We start from the raw sequence: 18,987 nt of genomic DNA on the forward strand, positions 1-18,987 counted from the left end.
CAGGCACGTGCACAGATAGAGCCCTAGTGGTGCTCAAGCACCAGCCCTTTTGCCCTGGATGAGAAAAGTGCCCTTTTTGCTGGAGCCCGCTTTTTTCATTCATCAGAATTTAAGAATAAAAGTTACTCTCTTTGTCATCAAGTCCCCCCAAATGTGTTTTAATATCCGACGGGGCATTTATTTGAGTTCTTGTGAGAATTTCTCCCCGACATGCTCCGCGGCGCTCACGTGCCCCCCACCCGCCACGCCCCTCCCTCCTCCTCCTCCACTTCCTCCTCCGCGCAGTGCTCCTCGTGCCACCAAACGGGTGCACCTCCTTCTCCTCTGACCCGCAGCATCAGACACACAGGTCATGACGGTGTTTGTCCCCTGACAGTGTTTTGTGATAAATCAACCACAACATTAGCGCTGCTGAAAACATGACGTCACAACTGGTCCGACGTTTCCTAAAAAACAAACAAACAAAAATTCACGAAATCCGTGATTTCAAAGCCTTGTCCAGCTGTTTACTGACGTTAGTTATGTTTAGAGAATAGAGAGAGGGAGAGAGAGGAGAGAGAAGAGAGAGAAGAGAGAGAGAGAATTCTTATTCCTTTCTATTTAACTGGGGCTAGTCTAGGATTTGCGTGGCCAGACTGAAAAAAAAATCATAAGGCCTCTCTTGTTCAGAGGGCCGGGCCAAATGTGGAGGCGGGCCGTATCCGGCCCGCGGGCCTTAGTTTGAGGACCACTGCTCTTGGCTGTTGATGTCTATCAATATCGCTCATTTTGAAAATAACGTAACAGGGCAATACGGATCTGTATCAGACCAGCGAGGAGGGCAATACGTGGCTGGCATGAGAACCCATTAGCCAATCAGAACGCTTGTAATGTTGTTGCTATATAATAATTCATCTTTATTCATAAAGAAAATGTCAGATAACTGTCTAATCCTGCCCAGAGGAAATGCAGGTCGAGGACAGCATCATCAGTGTATTGCTGCTAATGCTTCAACTCTTCAACTTTTTTTTGGCATTGGGTGCCCTTTTTTTTTGGTTTGAGCACCTGCCCCCCAAAATGTCTGTGCACGTGCCTGAGTCATTTGATTGTGGTGTTTATTGCTCTTGTAGCTGAGAATACGATTTGAGTTCTGTTCTGTCAAATAATTGATTGATGGTTTTAAGACCTTTATAGGCCCACCGTTTAAATCCACTATCCCATCTAGAGGGAGGCATTCTATGTTGCCTACAAGTGGCATAGCCCTTGAGGCCTACCAAATCAGATCAGGAAAAACTCCCAAGAAATAGAAAAAACCCTTTCACAGGGAAAAAAAGGGAAGAAACCTTCAGGAGAGCAACAGAGGAGAATCCCTCTCCCCGGATGGACAGATGCAAGAGATGACATATCTACCGAAGGAATCATTACAGAGTTACCACACATTCAATGAGTATGACAGAGTGTATTCATCTTTGCTTAGTCTGTGAATTGTATTTTGACATCTTATTTATTCTTTCGATGGTCTGATGCTAAGGAAGCCATGGGTATATTACGAGTGGGATGCTACACGTAGCACCTTTAAACATTCTAAACCACAGGCACAGCTGAATCCAGTCTGACTCCTGTCTCTTCCCAGTGCAGGAGACGTGTGACTGCACTCACTACTGTCATCTGAATCTGCCCCTCTCAGATAGAGAACACCATTAGGATATCCTATTTCTCTGCATGCTTTGGTGTCACCGTTACTTTTCTAACTTTGCAGTATCTGGCACAACAGAGAATCATTTTTGGTGATGTACCGAACATGATGAGAATATGTATTTATATGTTCCACCTTCTAAAGAGATGATCTTTCCCCTGTGCAAGGTAATTTAACATCCAGTCTTCAGTAATTAGGGACTTTTAGCATATTATTTTAGGGATCCTGAGTAATATATTTCATGTTACATTCGGTAACTATTGTTATTCTAATGTAACACAAAATATGCAGCCAAGGCAATGCATCATAAAAATACATCAGACAGCCTTGGACATCTTCCAATCTATTTCTCACTGTATACAGCTTAAGAGTTTATAGACTCACACGCTTACTTAATTCTTGAGTTATTTGCCTTTCCCCCCAACTTTTAGTAAAACGCAAAGTATTTAGGCACAGAGCAAAGCCCTACACATTGGACCAGGGGTGGAAGTGATGAGTCAATTTACCTGTTTTAGTTTAACAGCCACTGTACGCTAACCATGAGTTGAGTAAATACATGCATGATACATCCATGCAGGTACTTTCGAGATCCATATGTTGGATTTCCCCAGCTGCTCCTGAACGCATCATCTCACTCTTCCGGTAAGCTTTGGTTGCCAGCTCAACAGCGAGCATGACTTCTTCTTCTCTCCCTCCCGCTCCCTCTTGCTCAGTGTGTCTCATGTATAGTTATCCCCCTGCCTCCCTTAATGATAACGATACATGCAACAAGTGTAGTTTATTTGCTAGGTTGGAGGCAGGTCTAAGTGGGTTAGATGCACGGCTCCGCGCTATCGAAGCTCAGACAGCTATGCTAGTTAGCCCGCCCTCTCCCGTAGTCGGCGCGAGCTACAGTCAGCTGTTAGCTGTGCCCGCGGTAACCGTGCAGCCGGATGGTTGGGTAACTGTTCGCAGGAGTCGTAAGTCTACACAGAAGCCCGCTGTGCACCAACCACTTCACGTTTCGAACCAGTTTTCCCTGCTCAGCGACACACCCGCTGAGGAACACACCCTGGTTATCGGGAGCTCTATAGTCAGGAACGTGAAAATAGCGAAGCCACGGACCAGAGTCGTGTGCCTCCCGGGGCCAGAGCGGGCGACGTGGAGTCTTGTTTGAAGCTGCTGGCTAAGGATAAGCGGAGATACAGTCAGATTGTAATACACGCCGGTGGTAATGACGCTCGAGCCCGCCGCTCGGAACTCACTAAAATTAATGTGGAATCGGTGTGTGCTTATGCCAAGACGTTGTCGGACACCGTAATTTTCTCTGGCCCTCTCCCAAATTTGCAGACAGACGAATTGTATAGCCGAATGTCGTCTTTCAACCGCTGGCTGTCGAGGTGGTGCCCAGCGAATAATGTGGGCTACGTAGACAACTGGAAGTCTTTCTGGGGAAAACCTGATCTGATGAGGAGAGACGGCATTCATCCCACGTTGGACGGAGCGCGTCTCATTTCTGCGAATATGACCAACTTGATCACCGGACTTAATCTATGACAACCCAGGGTTCAGATCAGGAACCGGGAGCAGAGTTGTAGTTTAACACCCTTCTCTGCTCTTCCATTCGAGCAGTTACCCACCCTTGACTTTAGAGTAGAGACTGTGTCTGTCCCACGGCCACTTCAATTAAATAAATCAAAAGTAAGCAGAAGAGGAGTCGTACACAATAACCTTATACAAGTTAACACAATTATTTCAGCAGTGCAACAAAATAGGTCTATTAAATGTGGTCTCCTAAATATTCGATCTCTGTCATCTAAAGCTGTGTTACTGAATGATTTAATATCAGATAATCACATTGATTTATGTTGCCTAACTGAAACCTGGCTGAGCCATGAAGAATATGTCTGCCTGAATGAATCGACTCCTCCAAGTCATATTAATACTCACATTCCTCGAGGCACCGGTCGAGGAGGTGGAGTAGCAGCCATCTTTGAATCGAGCCTATTAATTAATCCTCAACCAAAATTACACTACACCTCATTTGAAAGCCTTGTTCTTAGTCTTTCACATCCAACCTGGAAAACACTACAGCCAATTCGATTTGTGATTCTGTACCGCCACCAGGTCCATATTCAGAGTTTATATCTGAATTCTCAGAATTTATATCAAGTTTGGTTCTTAAAACCGATAAAGTTATTATTGTTGGAGATTTTAATATCCATGTGGATGTTGATAATGATTGCCTTAGTGCTGCATTCATCTCCTTGTTGGACTCGATTGGCTTCTGTCAGAGAGTACAGAAACCCACTCACAGCTTTGGCCACACGCTTGATCTTGTTCTTACTTATGGCGTTGACATTGAGCATTTGAACGTCTTCCCACAGAATCCTCTTCTGTCAGACCACAACCTCATAACTTTTGAATTTATACTACCGGAGTGTACTCCGTTAGTCAAAAGTTTCTACACTAGATGTCTAACTGATAGTGCTGTAGCTAAATTTAAAGAAGCGATTCCTTCTGTATTTGATTCGATACCACGTCTCAATATAACAGAGGACTCCTGGTCTAACTTTAGTCCGTCCCAGATTGATCATCTTGTTGACAGTGCCATAGGCTCTCTGAGAATGACACTGGACTCGATAGCCCCTCTGAAGAAGAAGACAGTGAGGAAGAGGAGGTTTGCTCCTGGTATAACCCTCAGACCCGCAAACTGAAGCAACGTCACGAAAGCTTGAACGCATATGGCGTTCAACTAATCTCAAGAATCCCGCTTAGTTTGGCGAGATAGTCTTAAAACATATAAGAAGGCCCTCCGTAATGCCAGAGCAGCCTATTACTCATCAATAATAGAAAAAATAAACACAACCCCAGGTTTCTCTTCAGCACTGTAGCCAGGCTGACAGAGAGTCACAGCTCTGTGGAGCCGAGCATTCCTATAAACCTTAGTGGTAATGACTTTATGAACTTCTTTAATGAAAAGATTTTAACTATTAGGGACAAGATTAATAATCTCTTGCCCATAACCAGTGCCAATCTGTCCTCAAGTGGAATGGCCTTGGAAACCGCTGTATGCCCTGGTGTATATTTGAGGATTTTCTCCTATCAACCGTGACCAATTATTTTCAACGGTTTCTACTTGAACACGCCTACCTGTCTCTTGGACCCCATCCCGACGAGGCTGCTTAAAGACGTTTTGCCTTTAATTGGCGGCTCTCTATTAGATATTATCAATGTGTCTCTGCTAACAGGCCACGTACCACACTCCTTCAAGGTGGCTGTTATTAAACCTCTCCTGAAGAAGCCCACTCTGGATCCAGAGGTATTGGCTAACTACAGACCGATCTCTAACCTCCCTTCCTCTCCAAGATCCTTGAGAAAGTGGTCGCAAATCAGTTGTGCGACTTTCTACATCATAATAGTTTATTTGAGAAATTTCAATCAGGATTTAGAAAACACCACAGCACCGAGACGGCACTGGTGAAAATTACAAATGACCTCTTAATGGCAGCAGATAAAGGACTCCTCTCTGTCCTGGTCTTGTTAGACCTTAGTGCTGCATTCGACACCATTGACCATGACATCCTGTTACAGAGACTGGAGCAGTCGATTGGCATTTCAGGCACGGCACTAATTTGGTTTAAATCCTATTTATCAGATCGATCTCAGTTTGTATTTGTAAACGATGACGCCTCGATAACCACCAACGTTAATCACGGAGTTCCACAAGGTTCTGTGCTTGGACCAATTTTATTTACCTTATACATGCTTCCTTTGGGCAATATTATCAGGAAACACTCCATAAACTTTCATTGTTATGCAGATGACACTCAACTATATTTATCGATAAAACCAGAGGAGAGCAACCAACTCTGTAAAATTCAAGCATGTCTTAAAGACATAAAAACATGGATGACCTGCAACTTCTTGATGTTAAACTCAGACAAAACCAAGTAATTTTAATCGGCCCTGAGCACCTCAGAGATCAATTATCTGGTGATGTGGATTCTGTAGACGGCATTGCCCTGGCATCCAACACCACTGTAAAGAATCTTGGCGTTATCTTTGATCGGGACTTGTCCTTTAACTCCCACGTAAAGCAAATCTCAAGGACTGCATTCTTTCATCTACGTAATATTTCAAAATCAGGCACATCTTGTCTCAAAAAGATGCAGAAAAATTGGTTCACGTTCGTTACTTGAGACTGGATTACTGCAACTCCTTATTATCAGGCTGCTCTAATAAATCTCTTAGGTCCCTCCAGTTGATCCAGAATGCTGCAGCTCGTGTTCTCACTAAAACTAAGAAAAGAGATCACATCACTCCTGCACTAGCTGCTCTGCACTGGCTCCCAGTAAAATTAAGAATCACTTTTAAAATTCTTCTCTTAACCTACAAAGCCTTGATTGGTGATGCTCCATCATATCTTAAGGAGCTTGTCGTACCATATTGCCCACTAGAGAGCTACGCTCACTAAATGCGGGACTACTTGTAGTTCCTAGAGTCTTAAAAAGTAGAATGGGAGCCAGAGCCTTTAGTTATCAAGCTCCTCTTTTATGGAACCAGCTTCCAATTTCAGTCCGGGAGGCAGACACAGTCACCTCGTTTAAGAGTAGACTTAAGACCTTCCTCTTTGACAGAGCTTATAGTTAGGGCTGAATCAGGTTTGCCCTGGTCCAGCCCCTTGATATGCTGCTATAGGCTTATAGCTGCCGGGGACGTTTAGGATGCACTGAGTACCTATCTCCTCTTTTTCTCTCCTTAAGGATGAATTTTCATCTCTCAATCACACGTTACTAACTCTGCTTTCTCCCGGAAGTCCTTTTGACTTTACGTCTCATGGGGTCATCGGACCCTATGAGACGGCATAGATCCTATCTGCCTGATGGATCGTCTGGGTCGTGGAATTCCTGCTCATGACTACGCCACTGTCCTGTTGAGACTCCGCCACTCCTCCTCCCCACCGCCATCTGCCTGATGGATCGTGGAGGTCTCCATCGTGGAATATGCCTACTATGAACTATTCATACACTCTGTCATATTCATTGAATGTATTTTAACTCTAAATCTGTCCTTCTGTACACATTACATCTATTGCATCTGTCCATCCTAGGAGAGGGATCCTCCTCTGTTGCTCTCCTCCAGGTTTCTTCCCTTTTTTTCCCCCTGAAGGGTTATTTGGGAGTTTTTCCTGGTCCGATGTGAGGTTTTGGGGCAGGGATGTCTATGTGTACAGATTGTAAAGCACTCCGAGACAAATTTGTAATTTGTGAAATTGGGCTATACAAATAAACTGAATTGAATTGAATTGAATATGCATGCATTGCATGTAACAAAAGCAACCCATCTCTGGAGGTTTTGCGTAGAACCTTGTGGATGCATCGTGCTGAAATACACAAGATGAAGTGTAAATCGTCATTGACTCTAGTTTGAATATTTAAACAACTTGGTGCATAGCTTTACTTGGAAAAGCTCAGTCACTCAGGGTTGCATTGGTGATTGAGCCTTGAAAATAGAGCACTGCTCTGTTTTCTTCTTCCCTTTATGTTGCTGAGATGAAGCTTGCCAAATAGGTCCCTGTGAATCAAAACAGGGAATTTGCTTTCACAAATTGGTTAGAACTATTTTGTGTTTGTTCATGTTCAGCTGCTTTGGCATGATGTCTGACATGCATTGCTGTGTGTCTGAATGTGAGTGGGGGTGTGGACTTTGAACTCCATGGAATGACAACTCCAGCATTTCTAAACTTACTTTCTCTCTCTCTCTCTGCGGCATCATAAACTCTGCTTCTGTGTGTTGGCTGCTTTTTTTTGTTGCTGTGTAGACGATCCGCATGTCATCAGGGCTTTCCCAAGAGTCTTCAGATAGATTTAAAGACTCTGATACATCAAAGCCAACCTGAAAAAATATCGGCATGCAGCAGCGCCAAACCTCCCAAGTGCCTTTCCGCCTAATTGCAGAGTCAAGCTTTTGAGAGGAACTGTTCATACCGAGAATACAAAAAATCTTCGGTTATTTTCATTCTCGCTAAACTTGATCTGTACCTCCTAAATAAGTATATCTCAGTTGGCTCAGGTAGCTGTTTCTTAAAGCGATAGTGGGCAGGGAATTTTGGCTTGAAAGCCCTTGGGAAAGCCCTAGTTCATCTAATTAAATGTTATGTAATTTGTAGGATTTAAGTACAGTTTAAGTATGAACATATACTTTTTTGTTAGCATAGGCATACAAAATGATTCCAATGACCCAGCACAGGCTGGGAGCGACTGTGCCTAATTGGGCTAGCAGTCTTGAGTGTGCTCAACAGGACGCAACTAATAGACCCTTAGTGCTCATGTCTGAAACTTGTTCATGTGTTGGCCTACGGAGATAACAGCATCCTTCCACAAAGTGTCAAACAGCACTGAGTCACACCCCTCAATAAAAATGTTTTATAGTTTTGTAATGAGGTAATTTATGAGAAATGAACAATCAGTACTATCAGCATGCTATAATCCTAAGTACCGTATGTTTGCATATTCACCTATGCTTAATAACATCGCAAAAGTGCATGCATTTTTTGCATGAGCGGAATTTAATAGAGTTCTGAAAAATATTTCATAAAATGTCTAAAATATATTGTATTCAAGCTAATGGTGCGACTTCATGCAATCAGCAAACCGCTTGCTCCAGCTTGGAATGCAAATCAGCTTTCTGTTTAATAATACAGCACACACATAGCATAAGCCTTTATATAGAGCTGGTCATTCATAATTCATACTGTAATACTAATAAGGCGTTGTGCCCTGAGCTCCAAGAAGAAGAAGCTAAATTATGGTGCTGAAGTCAAAAGTGTGACACTGAGTTGGGTTGCGATATGATCACTTGCATTAAACGGACATTGCAGTTGGTTGCTTTGCGGACCTGAAACATGTACACAAACTAATTTGTACATATTTCGCATACAGTTGCAGTAAGTCTGCGTACCCTTTGTCAATTATAGTTACATATATATGATATTGTGTTGAAAAATGGAGAGCAGAAAGTGGATATTAATTTTCTCACAGCTGCTAACATTTTAAGCCGAAAAGTAGTTTCAAACTAACACTAAATAGGCTGAAAAGATAATAAGTGGACAAAGAAACTGAGAGTTACTGTCGGTGTTAAGTGGTCTGGAGCGTTCTTAAAAAAGGACTATTCATGATAAGCAACTACAATTTTTGTTTTAATCAATAAGAGTCAGATGCATCTTTCCAGTTGAAATTTACATTGCTATCTAAAACTACACACTGTATTCAGATTCCATCTGCAACTCGTTGGCAGCTGTTATCATCACATGCAGACAGTTGGCAGCAATGGTGTGAATCTGATCAACAGTGGATGTTTTGCTTGGAACACCCGGGACAGAAATGAGAATGTGCACGTCCTTCATTCAGAGCAGATGGAAACTAAATGGATGTGCCATAGACTGTATGAGGTCACATTGAAAGACTCAATTGTAGTATTTTGCTCATTCAATTAGCCCACTCCTCTGAGTCCCACACCAGCCAGGTGAGATTTGTATCATTATTTTTTAGTCTCCTACAGCAAACCGCACTGCATGCAGCAACTTCGGGAAAATTGCCAAATTGTTATGAAGAAATTAGAAGTTATACAACAATTCAAATGAATTATTTACGACATTGCCTTTCTTAATTCTGAAAACATTTGCTGATTATAAAAGCTTCACGAATACTGTACTGTGATAGGTTTTCGAAAGCTTATTCATGCTAAGGGTAATATGCAGAAGGTGTCATCATCTTTAGATGAAAAGCTTGATGCTGCAGCGGTCCTGCCTAAAATGGACACACAAAATGTTTCATTATGAATATTATGATTTTTGGTTTAGTTTTTATGAGCCCCTAATCTAATTTATTCATCTTAAATTCAATCATAGGCCGATTAACTGGAAACTACATGAATTCCGTAGGATTATGAAAACGTGAGGATTTCTGAAAAAAAGTGTTTAAGTCATCTCTTCATATATCTTTTATTTTCACTGCTGTATCATAAAAGCAATGGAGCATGGCAAGCTTTTCTAGTGAGATTACAGCCTGTCTGTTTGATCACTGTCAACATGTTTCATATACTGGAACATCTCCTAAACAGCTGTTAATGAAAATAGTAAAACAATGATCATGACAAGAGCAATTGATATAAGTAGTGCACTGGTCCCTAATAAAACTTGGGTTATTAGCAGGTATTTCCAGGTTTATTTTAACTAATTTGAATGAGCTTGTCGTGGGTGCGGGATCTTAAATCAGTTAGATATGTTTTGTCGTGGAAGATTTGCACACAATGTTCTATTTATCCTGAAAAATGACTTTATACCCCAGTTGTTATAGCTGGGTATCTTGTTTTGCTTTCAGAGTTCATGAATATTAAACTGCATTTCTTTGCTGCTCTTTTAATCTGACCTGATTCCAAGCTTAATAATAACACATTGCTGTCTTGCATCTCCAAAAATTTCCGACGCATAAATCCAATTAGAACAAACATCCACCATCTCTAAATTTATGCGCCTACCCTGGAGCTAGCTCCTGAATGGTAAATGCAAAGACATATCTGGGCTGCCAATCGAGGAAGGTTAGAGAGCTGAAGTCAGCAGCTTTAGTTGAACTCAACTCTACCCTTTGCTCTAAATTTGTTCACTGGAATCAAGACTGTAGCCTTCAGGGACTGTCACAAAGTGCTCATAGAGGTGGTCACCAAGGGATTGTCCTCGCTGCAGTGAGGAATGAGAGCCTCTGGGATACTTCTGCAGTGTAAGAGGTAAAGAAAATGAGGGTTTGGGGAATGTGGGAAGTTATATACAGTAGAGATTCAATTTAATATATACTAGTCTAGAAATAACATGTCCAGTTTTGATCAAATCTGACAGCATCTTTAAAAAATACATGTCATTGGAATTGAATCCTGTATTTGTTATATTCTTCTCAATTTGTATGACAATTTTCTCTTGATTCAGTTTACTGTGAAAGCTATATCCATCTATTCATCATCATCTTCTCTGAATGACTTTGGCATGAACACATAAACAAGGGCAGAAGCTCTGAATGCCCCCTGGACACTCATCTGTGCAGCTGGTCAAGAAGAGAAGTTCAGCTAAAAGCCTGACTGGGACTGATAGACACGTGCCAGTCATTGTTCCATAGAGAGTCGTGCACGTAGTTAGCATTATGTCAGTACACATGACACATTTAACTTAAAATATAGTCACAAATCAAAAGAAAAACTTGATCTCTACTCTCATACACTGAATCAGGCTAAGGACAACTTTAGGAGTGGGGGGTGAGAGAAGTACCTTGATATGCACACACCAAAATACTGCTAATGTACACAGGTAATCTACACAGTAACACATTTACAAAAGGACTGTGATTTAAGAATGTGTACGCTGCCACGGATGGTATATAACATTATTCAGTTGATTCGGTACCTTAAGTAATTTCATATTATAATATTGATTCGTATTTTTAATATTCACATAGTGCCAATTGCAGTCTATTTTCTACATTGCTCTTTTTTCCGATTTTTTTCTCCAAAGGGACCGACTAGCAACCGACTGTATGCTGAAAAACAGTCCGAGTTTGCACCAAGTCATATGTGGTAATTAGATTAAAGATATATTTAAGTTGTAGTAGTCTGCCCCACTTAAGCATAATACCAGCTGGAACTAAAAAGTGAGCAATGGTTATGAATTGCAGTCGTGTTACTAAAAATGTCAGTTTTTTCTTCAAACTAAAGAGAATATTGTAATATAATTATATTGTACAATAGCATTACCAGTACAAACAATCGGTTCATTTGTATGGGATTTACTTGTTCGCTTACGATGACCACTCCTTGCTGGTGGGGACATAATGACATATTTTCAACATATTTTATACTATCCTGACTGGTATGTACATGTAAACAAATCGAAATGTGCCTTCTAAAACCGATAAGATCAGCTGATTTGATGGGACATAATTGAATTCACCCTGACTCCCCATCATATTGTAATCCTCCCATGTATATTGTCTTTTTCCTGCTCCAGTCGCTTCTCCACAAAACCACATTGCACCATTCTGCACACATCTGTTAGTGCAATAATTAGTTTATCACACATAAATGTGCTTGAGTCTAAATATGTATATATTAGGGCTGTGAAACGATTAACATTTTTAATCGGGTTAATCACAGGTTTTTGTGGATTAATCATGATTAATCACATATTACCGATATTCTCGGTATATTTTGTGAGAACATAGAGATTTATGACAAAAGACGGATATATACATTTATACATTCTTCTATACAATGGTGCTGCAACTCAGCAGTTATTTAGCAGTTTTCTTCCATATGGAACATTAATACATCTTCATCCTAAACAGAATGTTTAACCCTCCTGTTACCTTTCGGGTCAATTTGACCCCATTCAATGTTTAATGTCGGTGTTCTTTGGGGTCAATTTGACCCCAGGCTGATTTTCACTGTGTCAAACATATCAGAAATATCAACTTTTTTATTTATTTAAAGGGCTATTTAGGTAGTCAACAAACAAACATAAAGTACCTCACACTTAAACTTGGGAAACAATATTAATTCTAATAATTTTCTGGAGGTTTTAATTGCTGGGGTCAAATTGACCCGAGGGTAAAATATGTTAGTAAATGTAAAGGTAACAGGGTTAGGGTTAAACAGAGCATTTTTCTCTTGTTTGTCAACCATTAACTCCACCATGATACAATCTAAAGGTGGACAGATTGACAAGTGACTTTTTTTTTGCTCGGTCCCGATGCGCGCACGGAGCTCTGTGGCGCGCCAGACGGAGATCGATAAGTGTTAACGCAACGCGTAGAGACAGAGATGACATGCTGCTGTGGAGATACGATCAACAACAGACGTTTAGTTTAATAAAAGAACAAAGACGTGCTCTAGAGAACATGTCAGGGGGCGGGCCAATCTTTTTAATGTCATGCGATCTACCGACACTACGCGATCGACTGGCAGGTCGCGATCGACGTGTTGAGACCCTGATCTACAGGAAGTAAAAGTCGTAACAAGGTTTCCGGAGGTGAACCTGCGGAAGGATCATTACCGATGAACAGACCGTCTGCATGAGAGCGGACAGAGTTCAGATTGAAGTGGTGTATTGGAAGCTCATTTTGCAAGTGACTTTTTTTTCGTCCCAACGACCAACAACAGACGGATTGGAAGCTCATTCTGCGCATGCGTTAAATGCGTTAAAAAAAAAAAACTAGTTAAACCTGTAATTGGATTAACTGAGTTAACGCGTTATTTTTCACAGCACTAATATATATATATATATTATAGCATTGAAACCAGTTTCAGGAAATTAAAAGGCCAAAAAGATCTGTATAAAGAAGCAAAAAAACCAGATTCTCTGAGGGGTTGACTGCCATCGAAGTCGATAGAAACCATTTAGAATCAAAGGCGATTTCTTCCCCATGTCCCCACAGGAGGGCTGCTGAGCAGCTGGGTAATCAGTGCTGCTGCTGGTGGCTGGAAGTTCTGAATGAGACAACTATTTTAATCAGCAGCTCCACCTTATAACTAGAAAGCTCTCTCTCCAAAAGCAATGCAGGAGTGTGACATGTAGTATGACCTGCATCAGAACCTTCTTTCTGCATCGTGGAAATAACCCTTTCAGCTCAGACATCATAAGTAAGTGTTGCTGCTTCAGTTCAAGTCTGATTCTTATTTATTTACCCAATATGAGAATGAGAATGATTTTATTAAGTACATAACAATTCTCTTATTCAATCATAATTTAATTTTAATTTTATAGTGTGTCAATTTAGCTCATTCAATCACACCGAATGGTGCCTTTTCATTTTGGGATAATCTAGGACTATTGTTGTGCTAATCACTATGTAATCACATCCTTGTGGCATTTATCACAATGCCAAATTAAACCAGCCTCCCAGACTGCATAGTTCTAATTCATGCTGGCAAAGGTACTAGAATGTAACAGTATTTGATTTGTTCACTTTCAGGATGACCACTTGTACCAATGTGCTGCAGCTGCGTGGTCATTCTCTCAGTAGAGTGCAACTAGCATTCAATTAAATGCTCATGGTTTAATCTCCTAAATCAGTAAAGACCCGAGAGGTTTAAATTAGAGATGAAGCAGCAACATGGGATGTGTCAGAGACATTACTACTAAAACAATGGATCCTACATTTCCCTCAGTGCAACCAATAGAATCGTGTATCTTTTTAGGTAGTTTGGGTTGGACGGGACCTCCCAATAGCCACCGGGTATGAGTGTTTTAATTTATGTGCATCAATTCTAGCTTCCCATGAATCATGAACTATCCATGAGTCATCATTACTTTACCAGCATTACACCTGCATCAATTTGTCACAGCGTTGTTTTTACATTTGTCTGCAAGCATTTCTTCACCACAAAGTAAACTGGTCTACATATAGTCGTAAACATCAGAATGAGATGCAGTACAACACAAGTTGCAACTGCTTGTGTGATTCTAATAACTATATTATGGCTTTTTTAATTTGAAGAATATTAATGGGACATTTTTTTTTGTTCAGGGGCAGTTAAACCAACTCTTCCTTTTACTGCCCTCCATCCTACTTTAAAGCTGAGCATTTTTTTCAACTCAATCGATATAAGATAAGGTAAACACAATCACAATAATTCACTACTAAGAAGATGAAGCTGACAATTCAGATTTTTTGTCAGATATTTTTTATCATTAAGCAGACGATATGATCCTTTGCTCTTCTTTGACATTTAGTCGCTAAAGCCTATATATCCCACACATGCCCCCATTTGAGATTGTAGACAATTTCTTTTCATAAAGTGTTCTGGATCTACGGCTTCTAGTTGGCTTTTACCAGATTATAATATATATTTCAATACCAATGAATTCTCCCCGAACATAACTTTACACCACAACAATCTCAACTGAGGTTTCTCAAGAGTATCCTTATAAAATGACTGTAGCTAAACTGCTTTAAGCAGCGTAGGACCAGGAAGCATAGGACCTATAAGTAGAAGAGAAGGGGCTAAATATCTCAGACTTAAAAGTGCACAACAACCCATATGCTTGCATTTGTTGTGCGGCTAAATTTCTGACATTTGCAATAACGCATACTACCTTCAAGCTGCAAGATGAAATATGATACAGCAGATGCCGGTTTGAAATTGAAGGTTTATCAAATGCAACAAAAAAAATTAACAGAGGTTTATAAGACTAGGAAGGGGGATTGAAATACGAATTGCACTGCACTTCTACTGCTTTGTTCTGCACCTCTGGTCAGATGCTAAACTGCATTGTGTTGTCCTAGTGCTTGTACTCTGTTCAATGGCTTGTATTGGCCAAATACAGCAGCCTTTGTATTCCATTGGGCCATTCCAAAATAGATGAGGGTCATCTTTTTTGCAACACAACACTTTGTTTGTTGTGTCTGCTGTGCAATCATACTCTCGTACAGTAAAAATAAATGGTTTTTTTGCAGCGATAATGTCCTTTTGAACACAGCTTTAGAAGTGTAGGGCAATGACGGAGAGGTGTGTAGAGCCCACGTGGCAGCGATGGAGGATTAATTATGTAATTATCTTCCAGCATATTGGGATCTCCAGGCATAATTACAAAGCCCCTTCATTTTTCTTGCTGACACTGTTTCCAGTCATATATAGTCTCCTTGTTTTCCAAAAGATTGGATGACATATGGCTCCAGTTGAACATCATTTAATTTTTGGCAAAAACACCAAATGAGCCGAGTGTAAATGCGATTGGCCTGCTCATCAACGCTGAAGTTGCTGTCAGACAAATACAAGGTTGAGTTACGATTACGTATAAAACATAACACAATGGGTTTAATTTTTTAGGACAAGTTCATTTAAAGTGCATGCTGTGCGTTTCTCTTCAACATTTTCAATTAGTTTCTTGAGAAATATCGGGCCGACTCTATTTACGAGTCAACTAGTAATCCTCCTCAGTCTTTCCCAGACTTCTTTTGTTTGACAGCGAGCACAAACAGGGGAGCACAAACAAAACACAGAATTTGTGTGAGCTCAGTATTTGCAGGAGAGCCAGCTACCTAGTCATTAATTCCGATTCTCTCTTATCCCACGAGCTCTGGGGCTTGTTCCTCTTGTCAGGCTCTGCCCCCTGGCAGTCCGTATGCCTGCTGTGCTGATGCTGATGTTTCTTTGGATTGAGAGACTCCACTCATCTCTCGGTGCAGATACAATGCAGTGAGAGACTGAAAATGGAGACCTACTTATGGCTTAAAATATGTATTTTTTTTATATTAGGAATAAGGGAACATAAGTAAGGTGTCATCAAACTTTATTTTAAGTAACATATCTGCATACACTACCGTTCAAAAGTTTGGGGTCACCCAGACAATTTTGTGTCTTCCATGAAAACTCACTTTTATTTATCAAATGAATTGAACATTTCATAGAACATATAGTCAAGACATTGATAAGGTTAGAAATAATGATTAATATTTGAAATATTCATTTTGTTCTTCAAACTTCAAGCTCAAAGGAAGGCCAGTTATAGCTTATATCACCAGCATAACTGTTTTCAGCTGTGCTAGCATAATTGCACAAGGGTTTTCTAATCAGACATTAGTCTTCTAAGGCGATTAGCAAACACAATGTACCATTAGAACACTGGAGTGATAGTTGATGGAAATGGGCCTCTATACACCTATGGAGATATTTCATTAGAAACCAGACACTTCCACCTTGAATATTAATTTACCACATTAACAATGTATAGAGTGTATTTTTGATTAATTTAATGTTATCTTTATTGAAAAAACAGTGCTTTTCTTTGAAAAATAAAGACATTTCTAAGTGACCCCAAACTTTTGAACGGCAGTGTATATATAAAGGATCACACTGCTCTGCTTTTTTCAGGTTTCTTGCACGATGTATACAGACAATAAATTGTGACAAGCTAATAATTGTTTTGAAAAACAGTTTAATCTAACAGTATTCAAGTGAATTACTAATCGTGAACAGTCAGTTCATTCAATTCGGTAAAATAATGCATAACTGTTGAGACTCCGCCCACTCCTCCATTTTTACCGCCATCTGCCTGATGGATCGTGGAGGTCTCCATCGTGGAATATGCCTACTACGAACTATTCATACACTCTGTCATATTCATTGAATGTATTTTAACTCTAAATCTGTCCTTCTGTACACATGACATCTATTGCACCTGTCCATCCTGGAGAGGGCTCCTCCTCTGTTGCTCTCCTGAAGGTTTCTTAGCTTTTTTCCCCCTGAAGGGTTATTTGGGAGTTTTTCCTGATCCGATGTGAGGTTTTGGGGCAGGGATGTCTATGTGTACAGATTGTAAAGCACTCTGAGACAAATTCGTAATTTGTGAAATTGGGCTATACAAATAAACTGAATTGAATTGAACTGTTTAATTAATAATGCCCATAATACATGATAAACCTTCTCTATTCATTAGCTCTGCATTTCCAAATATAATGAACATTACGCTGCAAAACAATGTATTTAAAACTGACAATACTGCATTGACATGTAGCATGAAGATGCTTCTCATTTAACCCTTGTGTTGCCTTCGGGTCATTTTGACCCGATTCAATATTTAACCCTCCTGTCGCCTTCGGGTCAATTTGACCCGATTCAATGTTTAATGTCGGTGTTCTTTCGGGAGTCAACAAACAAACATAAAGTACCTCACACTTAAACTTGGAAAACAATATTAATTCTAATAATTTTCTGGAGATTTTAATAGCTGGGGTCATATTGACCTCAAGGGTAAAATATGTTAGTAAATATAAAGGTAACAGGAGGGTTAAACATTGAATCGGGTCATATTGACCCGAAGGTGACAGGAGGGTGAAACATTGAATCGGGTCAAATTGACCCGAAGGCAACACAAGGGTTAAAAAACAACGACTACAATATTGGTGTGCATTAGTGAGCACGCTTCATGTTTTTTTATGGGTTTTCATTCATTACCAAACAGAGGTTCATCTGTATCAGTTATCTCTCAGACTTTGTCAACAACAGAAGTCAGATGTCAACTTTCTCAGAGAAGATACATTTTCAGTTTCTTACCTTCCTAATATGGTGATGGCAAGGACTTTGGCCAGATCTAACGGACTACCAGGTATTCAGTGCATTCATCAACCAAAGCTCTCCTTCAGAATCGGCATTTGTCCTTCACTAGTTAGGCTCATGATGGACATCTACATTCTGAGTGGTTTTTCACGATAGTCTCTGCTGTGGCAAGGTCACTGTCATTCACCGACTGACTATGACAGCATCGATGACACTAAAGACACATTTAGTATCACATCACAGGAAATGTGCTTCACTCTTCCATTTAAAATAGGATTGACAGATAACATGTCAAATATTAATGAACTTGGTGGCAATATACAGTAGCGATGTGACAACATCTGGGAGTCAGGAGATGACAGTCACCATGTTCTTGACATGTCAAAGATCCAATTTTTACCAAAATAACACCTGCCCTACCTCCCATCGAGTTGTATCTTTCTCTCCACCTCAGTAGCAGGCATGCAGTGCAAGGTGCATGAATAGCAGTGCAAAGCGTTTCAGAGTTTCACGTTTCAGAGTTATGTTATTGCTATTATTTTAAACCAGGAGCCTTGGGGAAACCAAATTAAATGTAAAAGGAAATACATTAAGACTGAAGCCATTTCATTGATAAGGAGAGCCCTTCCCTTAGAATGACCTAATCGATTAAAACACTTTGAATAATCCACAACATGGCTGTCCCCCAGAGGTTCTTTATGATCCTTTAAAAGGCATCACTCTCTCCATAACCTCCAGTTCACTCTGTCTTCCGGCTCGCAGTGATCCATCAGTCAGACAGGAAAAGACATATTTGTCAGCGGATAATGAAAACTCCTGAAAGATTGTCAGTTGGCTTCGATATGCGAAGGACAACTGCTTTTCTCATGTTTTGTATTCTCACATTTTAGGTAAGTGGTGCAAAGGATTGCCAACATATTGATACCAAGGTAGTTAAAATCAGATGTTACCTTTACAGAGTGTCAAATCGAAAGAATGCCTCGAAAATTTGCAATGTAAAAAATTAAGTCAATTATTTGTCAGTAATGTAATTTAATTGTAACTTAATTTAAACATAAATTCTTAGTTTGATTGATACTTATTATTTTGTTGTTGTTTATTGATATGATGAATGTGTCCTGAAGCAGTGGGTCACCTGCTCACTGTGACTGCAGTTGCTGACACTGGAGCATCAACAGCAAATGTGAAAACAGCAACACTTGCTTGTTTTGGTCCTTCATTATATTGTC

The sequence above is a fragment of the Pseudoliparis swirei genome, chromosome 2, assembly GCF_029220125.1.
Source record: "Pseudoliparis swirei isolate HS2019 ecotype Mariana Trench chromosome 2, NWPU_hadal_v1, whole genome shotgun sequence".
Taxonomy (NCBI): domain Eukaryota; kingdom Metazoa; phylum Chordata; class Actinopteri; order Perciformes; family Liparidae; genus Pseudoliparis; species Pseudoliparis swirei.